The following is an 11,066-nucleotide window of genomic DNA, read 5'->3' on the forward strand; positions in this document are numbered from 1 at the left end:
TAGGTATTATGATACTTGCGACTTAAGAGTCCATTAATGCACGGTTTGAATTAGGGCCCGAACATCAATAGAAATCTATAGCTACCTACCTATCTACTATTTTATTAGCTCGTATACCTATTATGACCTAAACTCGCACTATTTATCCATGACTTAAGTGAGCCCATTTTAACACTGCGAATAGTCTACCTACAATACGTGTGACCTTAATTCAGCTCCGAACAATATCTTTAGGAATAACTTTGACGTTACGACAAAATCTATCAAAAGGTATTTTTAATATTTCAATAAACTATTATTTAGCGATTTTTTTTGAAAATATTACAATAAAACTTAAAGCCTTATCTAATTACTATACAAATCATGCCATCGTGGAATGGTGCCAAGAATACTGGGTGCTTTTCCGCGCTGGACAGCCAGGCTGATCCGTTGTGCAAAAAAATAAGCCAGCCTTTCTGTTACCAGATGAGATGATTTATTTTAAATATTATAATACAGCAATTAAAAAATCAGCCCTAAGATTTATATAAAAAATGCCCTAATATAGAAATGTTTTAAAGGTCATAACAGCTGCTATCTTATGCTTTTATCTTTCAAAGTAAATATAATTTCGTTTATTATAAGGCTCAGATAATGAAGAGATAAATCGATATCTGGCTTAATTTTAGGCCTAGAATAATTTAATAACAATAAATTAAACAATAATTAAACCTAATACGTTTGTAAGGAAATAATTTCGCCTTTGATTTGAATACAACATTGCCAACGTTCAACGTTGGATTTTTGCGATCGATCGATGGTGCGTTAGCCTTCACAGTCGCGTTATTTGGCCTATGTATGTTGTTCCGAAATCCGAACGAAACATGGTTATTAAAAAAACCCCTTTCTAGGTTCATCGCCACTATAAAATACAAGCTGCTACGCGACTTCATCTGCGTGGATTTAAATTTTATAAGGATACCGTTTGAAATTTTTCAAAATGTTTTTTAACATTTAGATGCAGAATTAAAAACTCCAGGATACACCAGTTTAGGCAGTGTGTTGTTTGTTACTCAATCACGGTACTGTTTTACATGTAAGTACGTAATATTATATTAGATGATGCCTGCTTCGATTCAGGTTTTTAAAAGTCCCGTGAGAACTCTTTGATTTTTCGAGATAAAAATTAGCCTAATTTGTCCATCTCTATAGGATTTAGGTAGGTATCTCTAACTATATGTGAAAATCGGTTAAAAGGATGGATCATGTCAAAGGTAACAGATAGACACTTTCGAAAATTTATTTTGTACCTACTTATTAAGATTTCTTTTTGTAACCTGTCATTTGTGTTTCTGTGGTGCAATAAAGTATATACATACATACATACATTATAATAGTATGGATAGGTACCTACTTATAATATTAGTATGGATAGTATGGATAAAGAAGACGCAAATAATTTACATCGTAACCAGTTTTGGAATGACCGCGGAGGTATGGCGGAGGTATTTGAAACTCTTGTAGGCCTAAAAAGGAATGCGAAAATCGATGTTATAACTTAACGTGTTTCGTGGTTAACTTTGATCAAAACTTTGATTTTCCGGAGTAAAAAGTAGCCTACGCCGTCTTTAAGATGCAAGTTATCTCTGTACCAAACATGATTTCCGCGACTTCATTCACATGATTTAGCCTTAGGTTTTTGAAAATCCCATGGAAATGCTTTGATTTTCCGGGATAAAAAATAGCCTATATCCTGTCCCCGGAATGCAAGCTATTTTTGTACAAAATTTCGTAAAAATCAGTGATGAAAAGCTAGCAGACAGAGCAACAGACAACACTTTCTCATTTGTAATACTTAATATTTTATTTATGGATTATATTAGGTACAAATTGTTGCATTTTTTACAAAGAGGTAAAGTTTCTAGGTTTGTTTGTAGAAAGTAATCTCTGGAACTACTGAACCGATTTTGAAAATTCTTTTACCAGAAGAAAGCTACATCATTTCTAAGTGACATAGGTATTTTTAAAAAATTTAACCGACTTCCAAAAAGGAGGTGGTTCTCAATTCGGTCCCTTTTTTAATGTACCTATGTACACCGACTTCATGCTTGGACTCTAAATCCTAACTCCTCAACCCTGATGATGTACAGCACTCATCCAGTGATTCAGGAACTGTGGATGATGGAATATTATTTAACGTAGTAAAGTACTTCATCAACGACCTGCAGATCCTCAACCTCCTCCGACGACTCCTCAATCCTGATGGCGCAAGGTACTGAACTCCTAAGCCGTGCGGATTCGGGAATTTCTGATGTTGAATTGATATTTTCAGGTATCTACCAACGGCTTCATGATTACCTACACCACAAGTCCGAACTCCTCAAACCTGATGATGCAGGGTATAGCACTCCTAAACCATATAGATTCAGAAACTGTTACTAGTGAAATAATATTGTAAATGCCGAGCATAGAATAGATATTTGTTATTGAAATCGAAGTCCCAACTTTTCAATCCTGATACTGCAAGGTACAGAACTCCTATCGAATCAAAGCGTGAAGATTCAACATACATACACGTGTAGAATTATTTTTTTACTTTGTAGTGGTTTTGGAAGTTGGTTTTTTTAATTTATTTTTTTATCGGGCTAGCATAATAAAATATACTAGAAATCAAAGCGTAGCTTCAACATAATAGACCTACATGTGTAGATTTTTTAATATATTTTTTTATTTGTAGGATGACTGGAACAAGCGTACGGTGACAAAACCGAATTAACAAAATACGAGCGAATCGACTTTTGCTGGATCCCGGACACAGGATGCATGAACGCTATACCAACTAAGAATACGAAAGTAGATGACCTTTATCTTCTCTTTCTTTTAAATGTATTTTAAGTTTAAAACTATTAAAGTTTTGAAAACTTTGGGTATTGTTAGTAAGTACTTAAATAAAAATACATAGGTTACCTATACTTTTTTAGGCTTATTATTAGTGCTACCTTTTTACCCTTTTCGCAGTTTTCTCTGCGGATAATGGCGCCAAACGGTAGGATTTTCGTACGTAGTAACTTTAGTACCTAGTATAGGCACGTATAGGTAATAATAATAGATTTGCGTCGCTTTGTAGGTATATCTATGGCACTATTATAATATATTCTGTGCCTATGGCTACAGGTGCCTACTACTTAAGGATAAAATACACGTTTAAACGCGTTTTAATTTACATAATATTAGGAGGCCTACTAATCTACCTGCCTATTTATGATCATACAGGGACACAAAGTTAAGAATGTGCTGGCATAAGTATACCTACCTATATTCCTTTATTGACTGACATTTTATATCATTGTCACCTACCTATTAGTTTTATGAAAAACTTGCTAATGCCCGCGACTTCGTCGTATGTGTTCATCCAGGGTATAATCTATCTCCATTCCAAATTTCATCCAAATCCGTTCAGCCGTTTTTGCGTGATTGAGTAACAAACATCCAAACATCCACACTTTTACATTTATAATATTAGTAGGATTAGGATATTAGGATTAGGATGTACCTATTAGTTACCTACTTTGTTAAAAAACATATATCTATTGGTTATATTATCTTAAAAAACAGGGCAATAAGGAACTAAGACGTTCACAGGTTTTTATTGCAGAAATCGTTTAATGGGTTATAAAAAAGAAAAAACCGTGGAGTGTTATTAAATTGAAATTGTAGTAGAAAGAAAACTGATAGAAATTGAAGGACCCTCCCTTTTGGTTGTTAATATATTTCGTAAAGAAAACAAAATTTTGATAGGTATATTGTACCTATATTGGATAAACGTCTCTGCTATTATAGGTATACCTACCTAACACTTTTTGTGGACAATCTTTTCCATTGAAATGGTATTTTTCAAATATTAAAAAAATTCCATGCCAAAAAAGTCGAAACAAAGTTGAAAAAAAATAAGCTAAAATTTTTTGATTGGGGGTTTGATTTTTTAATATTTGAAAATACCACTTGGATGGGAAATTTGATTGTCTACAAAAAGTGTTATATATAATATATCAAAATTTTGATTGCAAAAAACCAAAGATTGGAGTCGGGGGTTTTAACCCCCATCTTCAATTTCGACCCTACAAATTCCAAACCACTATTAATTAACCCCGCTACTTTAATTTTTGAATTTTCAAAATCCTTTCTTCGCATTAGCTATCTGTGTGCCAAATTACAGAATCATACCTCAACATAGAAAACTGTCTCTTCACTGCCTTCAATACTGTCGTCCAGCGGCGCCACCTGCGGTCGTTTTACGTGAAACGAAGGACGAACTGATAGGTGATACCCACCATCTACGTGAGCTGCTGCTGACAGTAATAGCTAGAAACTATAAGTTAATTAAATTACCACAGCCAACAGTTACACAGCTTAACAGTTTTAAAAGCGACACCTATTGGCGAGTAGCAGTACTAGCAGATCCATTTTTAGTCAAAGGAGTTCAAAACCGCTCTCGACAGCGAACTCAACACAGTCGCGCGGAGACCAACCTCGGATTGATAAAATATAACCTCGGAATCTCGGACCAACAACATCGTCACACGCGGCCGCGGCGGCGGCGGTGCAATCGCTGTTTGGCTTATTTTACCTAGTATCATAACTCTATGCATTTTCCAGACACAGGAGTGTGTCCGCTAAGTTCACGGTAGTGACTTTACAGCCTACAGGATATGATTACTTGATTACTGCTACATCGTACACGAAATAACACTTTTTTTAATTCAGCCGCAAATTCACGGTTTTCGGATTTATATCCTTTAGGTACTTGTGTTAGAAAACCGGCCAAGTGCGAGTCAGACTCGCGCACCGAAGGTTCCGTATTACAGTCGTAATTTTTCGACATTTTGCACTATAAATAAAAAATTATTATGCATATAAATAAAATATATAAGCTGTGATAGCCTAGTGGTTAGGACGTCCGCCTTCTAATCGGAGGTCGGGGGTTCGATCCCGGGCACGCACGTCTAACTTTTCGGAGTTATGTGCGTTTTAATTAATTAAATATCACTTGCTTTAACGATGAAGGAAAACATCGTGAGGAAACCTGCATGCCTTAGAGTTCTCTATAATGTTCTCAAAGGTGTGTGAAGTCTACCAATCCGCACATGGCCAACGTGGTAGACTATGGCCAAAACCTTTCTCACTCTGAGAGGAGACCCGCGCTCTGTAGTGAGCCGGTGATGGGTTGATCATGATGATGATGATGAAATCAAAAATCTGTTTTAATATGTACAAATAAAGCCCTTTCATATTATGATACCCCACTTGGTATTGTTATCTTACTCTGAAAATTGAAAATACTAAGATTTGTTCATGAACATATTATATTTTTTCTGCGATATAACCACAAATTCACGGTTTTCAGATTTATTCCTTTACTTGTGCTATAAGACCTACCTACCTACCCAATATCATGATTCTATGTCAACGGGAAGTACCTACCCTATAGGTTTTCTTGACAGACATGACGGACAGACAGACAGACAACAAAGTGATCCTATAAGGGTTCCTTTTTTTCTTTAGAGGTACGGAACCCTTAAAAGACATTGCTATGCTGCAAGCCAAATGTTAACAGGAAGTAGGTACCTACCTACCCTCTAGGATTTGATTTCATTGACAGCTTTTTATAGACACAACATACAGACAGAAAGATAGTCGATAGACAACGAAGGGTTCTTTTTTTTCTCAGGAGATACGGAACCCTAAAAATTGCTAAACTATAAATTAATAAACAATGTATGTATGTAAGTAACAAATGTAAGTAGGTACCGCATTGGTGCATTTTATGAATGAGTTATTTTTGTGTAGGTGTTTTACGCAATAAAATTTGTGGATTTTTAAAAAGTTTGATTGCCATTTTTAGCAGCGAAATTACACAACTGGCTCACATTGAAACATTTTCATAAGATTATGCACATAATTGCACATATTAATTATTTTTTATAAGCTATTATAATTTTTTATAACTCTCATTTAAAATCTTCACATAGCCGCGACTTCGTTCGAAATTCAAATGTGGAATGGGTACCTACTTGCTTACCAACATCCTATTTGACTAGTCAAATACAGGTTTTGCTATTGCAGATTACGCACGTAACGTGTCCTTGTATAAAGTTAAATAAATAAATAATTATCTTCTCTATATACTTATAAAACCGGCAAAGTGCGTGGCGGGCCACGCGCAGTGTAGGGTTCCGTAGTCACAATTCTGTCGGACGGAGCAAGGGCTCCGTTGTGACGTGATTGAAGGTCAAACCGATAAACCAACAAACAAACACACTTTCACATTTATAATAAGTATGGGTAGTGATGGGTAATGATTTACTTAATAAAATATATATCTAAATTTACACATAACTTAGAAAATATGTCATACAGAATTAATTTATGTATCTAGGATTTATATTATATTTCATAAGGTATTTTATTGTTCTTGTATTTTTGTCGCCTCCTCTCATACTACAATAAATAAATAATTATTATTAATTCAAACTTAATTATATCTGTGTTTCCTGCATATATTACAAATCCAAAAGTGCTGCATCCATAATATGATGAACATGAGGGAGGTATACATATCTTACACCCGGCTTTGCTCACGTGTATAGTCGACGTTAGCCCGACTAGTTTCAAACCCATCCGGGGTCCTTTTTCACAGGGACTTAGTTCGAGCACGCGTCGCGGTTGAGATAATATGTATAATGGAAATCACTCACGATGAGGGAGGTACTTTAATAAGTACCCATGGGATTAAAAAAACCCAAAGCCACGCGGACGCAGTCGCGTCGCGGACAAAAGTTAGAAAATGTTTTAAACTTGGATGCTAGTTTCTTTATGATTCAAACTTTACGGTAGAATACCATTACTGAGCTTAATGTAATTAACGATGGTTTTTTTTAAATAATTAATTGTATTCTTTTTAAAACGGTGTGAAACTATGTACCTATGGAAAAAAATATTTATAACTAGCAATCCGCCCCGGCTTGGCACGGGTAGCTTATTAAAATTTTCGTAGGGATCTCAATTTAAAAAAAATATAGCCTATGTCACATACTATGTTTGTCAAATACTCACGTACAAATACATTTTGACAAACAAAAAAAGTGGCCACGGTGATAAGGACAAAACATAATCATTTTGTCACATTCTAACAAGAGCTTAAATGCATTTAGCTATCTCGCTCTAACAGTAAGTGTCACAATAGGGCTACTTCTAACAGTCCTTTTTCTGAGATGTCAGGAATAATGTAGCTTTCTACTGTTGAAAGAATTTTTAAATTCGGTCCAAAAGTTCCAATTAGATTACCCCCTACAAACAAACTTACAAACTTTACCTCTTTATAATTATAGAAGTATAGACAAGAAGATAGCCGCGATTTTGTCCACATGGAGTTTTTTTATTTTATTCAAATACAAGTTAGCCCTTGACTGCAATCTCACCTGGTGGTAAGTGATGATGCCGTCTTAGATGATAGTGGGCTAACCTGGAAGGGGTATGGCAGTTTTTATTAAACCCATACCCCTTTGGTTTCTACACGGCATCGTACCGGAACACTAAATCGCTTGGCGGCACGGCTTTGCCGGTAGGGTGGTAACTAGCCACGGCCGAAGCATCCCACCAGACCAAGACCAGACATGGAGATCCGCTTTTTAAAAGTCCCGTGGGGAGTGTGGACTCGTTGATTTTCCGGAATAAAATGTAGCCTTTGTGCTCCGCGATGCACTTGCCTTGCCTTATCTTTGTACATAGCTACCAAACCTCAAAATCGGTTAAGCGAATGAGCCGTGAAAAGCTAACACAGACACACCTTCGCATATATGATGATAACTAGATGATGCCCGCGACTTCGTCCGCCTGGATTTAGGTTTTTAAAAATCCCGTGGGAACTGTTTAATTTTCCGGGATCAAAAGTAGCCTTTGTCCTTCCCCGGGATGCAAGCTATCTCTATACCACTTCAAAATCGGTTACGGATGGGCCGTGAAAAGCTAGCAGACTGACAGACAGACACACTTTCGCATTAAAAATATTAGTATGGATATGTGGATGCATGGATATTAGCATGGATTATACCACCGAAGGAAACGTCCTGTGCGCTCGCGCGTGTATTTTTCTTAGGTACGTACCTATCAAAATAATGGGTTGAAAGTCCATTTTTGTCAGTTTTCATAAATTACGGATGCACCAAAATTAGGTAGGTATAAACTGAAAATTTTGCGTAACATTTCAGGTATGTATTCTGTGTAGAACCAATCCTTATCGTCAATTATTAGTATTAATCACCTGTCCTACGGCTCCTATATATACCACATGGCCCGTCTATGTCTAATTATTACTAAGTTAATTATATCAATTACTTACGGCTTAAACTACAGAAGAATAGGCTACTTGACTCATATCTAATTTCGTCCAATAAATGATTATTTATTATAGTATTTTGCTTAAGACAACGAAATATATCAATAACAATTATTAAAAACCCAGGATGGATATTTAAATCCAATTTAAAAAAAATCAGTTTTTATTTTTATTTGAAACTCAGAAAACGCTGTCAGCCATGATGTGACGTCATTAAATATGTAAACAAACAAATGTCATCCCTATTGACTAACGTAGTATCCATATATATAAAATTTCAAGTCCTGACTAACTTATATATCAACGCACAGCCTAAACATCTAAACAGCTGGTCCTAGATACATGAAATTAGGTGGGTGTGTTCTTTGTAGGTAAAGAGAAGGTATCCACTAGGAAAGGATTTTTTGAAATTCCACCCCTGAGTGGGTTAAATGGGGGTTTGAAATTTATGAAGTCCACGCGGACGAAGTCACGAGCATAAGCTAGTTTTTATATATTTCTAAAAACTCATAGTAAACAAATTATCGTTTTCTCTTTATAAATTGAATAAGTTATTAAGTAAGACTTACAACAAAGTGATCTTTGCAAAAATAAATTTGAGTTGCAGTCGTTAGTCATATCGCCCCTTTAAGATTATAGTCCCTTTAAGCAAGTCTTCGCGTGTTACGTATATTTATTTCACTGGGCACTCTAATCCACAACTTTCCTGTGGTCTTGATCGATGCGTTTTTACATTCTCGGATGATACAATAACGATAATTACTATATTTTTCATGTAAACTAGTATAGAAGTCATGTTTATTAAACTTTGGTAGGTTATGCTCAGTATATATAATGTACTCTGTGGTTATGCTGTTGTTTACAAATGCATGACGTCAGAGCACAGATAATCTATCGGCCAAACATGGCCGACAGTGTTTTCACCTGTCTAAGAAAAATATATTTTTAAATTAAAGTTTTACGGTTTTTAGGGCGCAAAAAAATATAGTGTTAATTTTTTTGATCTAATAGGACAAATATTAACCATTTAAGACCTACTTAAAAAAAGTGTCAACTAGCCTATTGTGTAACCACAACAGTTTATATAGTAGGCATTAAAATTCGTCGTACTATCTATGGTTTAAACTTTAATTGAATACAGGTAGCCAGGAATTTTATGTGATTACGTCATGTATGAAGATTTTCCCACGCAATTGTTTTAATTTTATTAATATTAGTAAGTATTGGCGACAAACTTCGATGAAAAATATACTGATGTGAATAATATTACTTACGTGGCAGGTATTCTTATACATGAATATGATGATATGATTTTGGCGAAATTTGGTACAGAGATAGCTTGCATACCGGGGAAGGACGTAGGCTACTTTTTATCCCGGAAAACCAAAGAGTTTCCACGGGATTTAAAAAAAAACTTAATCCACGCGGACGAAGTCGCGAGCATCATCTAGTTTTCATACTTTATTATCATTTATACGAAAGTGTGTCTGTCTGTCTGCTAGTTTTTCACAGCCCAACAGTTTAACCCATTTTGTTGAAATTTGGTACAGAGTTAGCTTACAACCCGGGTACGGACATACTGACTGACTGACTGACTGACTGATCTATTAACGCACAGCTCAAACTACTGGACGGATTGGGCTGAAATTTGGCATGCAGATAGCTATTATGACGTTAGGCATCCGCTAAGAAAGGATTTTTGAAAACTCAAGTCCTAAGGGGTGAAATAGGGGTTTGTAATTTGTGTAGTCTACGCGGACGAAGTCTCGAGCATAAGCTAGTTTAATAATAAAATTATTGTGATATGATATTATGATATTGTAGCTCGTCGTTGTCTCGCTTTACAGCGTGTCAGCAGATTCCGCCGGCTGGCGGCTAGTTCCCGGGAAACCGCCACACGACCGTGCGAAATGGTGCTCACATTTACTTCTAATGTAACATGACGAAAGGTAATGTGTAGCTCTTTACTTTTTATATCTTCTATATAGGTACATAAAAGAAAAAAGTTACTGACTGACTGACTGATCTATCAACGCACAGTTCAAACTACTGGACGGTTTTGGCTGAATTTGGCATGTAGATAGCTATTATGACGTAGACAACCGCTAAGAACACCGACATTTATATTGTACCTGGTGGCTAAGAAATGATTTTGTCAGTACACCAGACCTTACTTGTTTTCTGAGAAACAAAATGTATGAAATAATTCGCTATAATCCGCCAAAACAGAGAGATCTATAAGTTGTTACGCGACATGTCGAAATAACAATCGTGGAGGGAATGCCCCGCACACCCGCACAGCCCCCGCGCTAACCCAGTGCGGGTGAGCGCGTGTGACGAGCGGGTGTGAGAGGCGTCCCCCTGCCTCATACTCCGATTGGCATCTCAACCTGTCACGCACTATATTTATATGGTAGATACTACATGTAGCATGCGATGCACCGCAGGAAAAGCAAGCAATAGTTAGGTATAAATAAACCAACGAACCAGCAAACAAACACACTTTCGCATTTATAATAGGGGTAGTGATTATTTTAAAGTTGTTTATTCTAATTTTTACAATTCTTGAATAAGCTTTGTTAACTAAATAGAGTTTACAGATTCAGCAAAAAAATTAAGGATGTTTTAAATCATCGATTAAAATTGCGGAGATGAGGAGAAAATTGAATTTTTGAGGGAGATATATGTTTTT

This window comes from Maniola hyperantus, chromosome 1, assembly GCF_902806685.2.
Source record: "Maniola hyperantus chromosome 1, iAphHyp1.2, whole genome shotgun sequence".
Classification (NCBI taxonomy): Eukaryota; Metazoa; Arthropoda; class Insecta; order Lepidoptera; family Nymphalidae; genus Maniola; species Maniola hyperantus.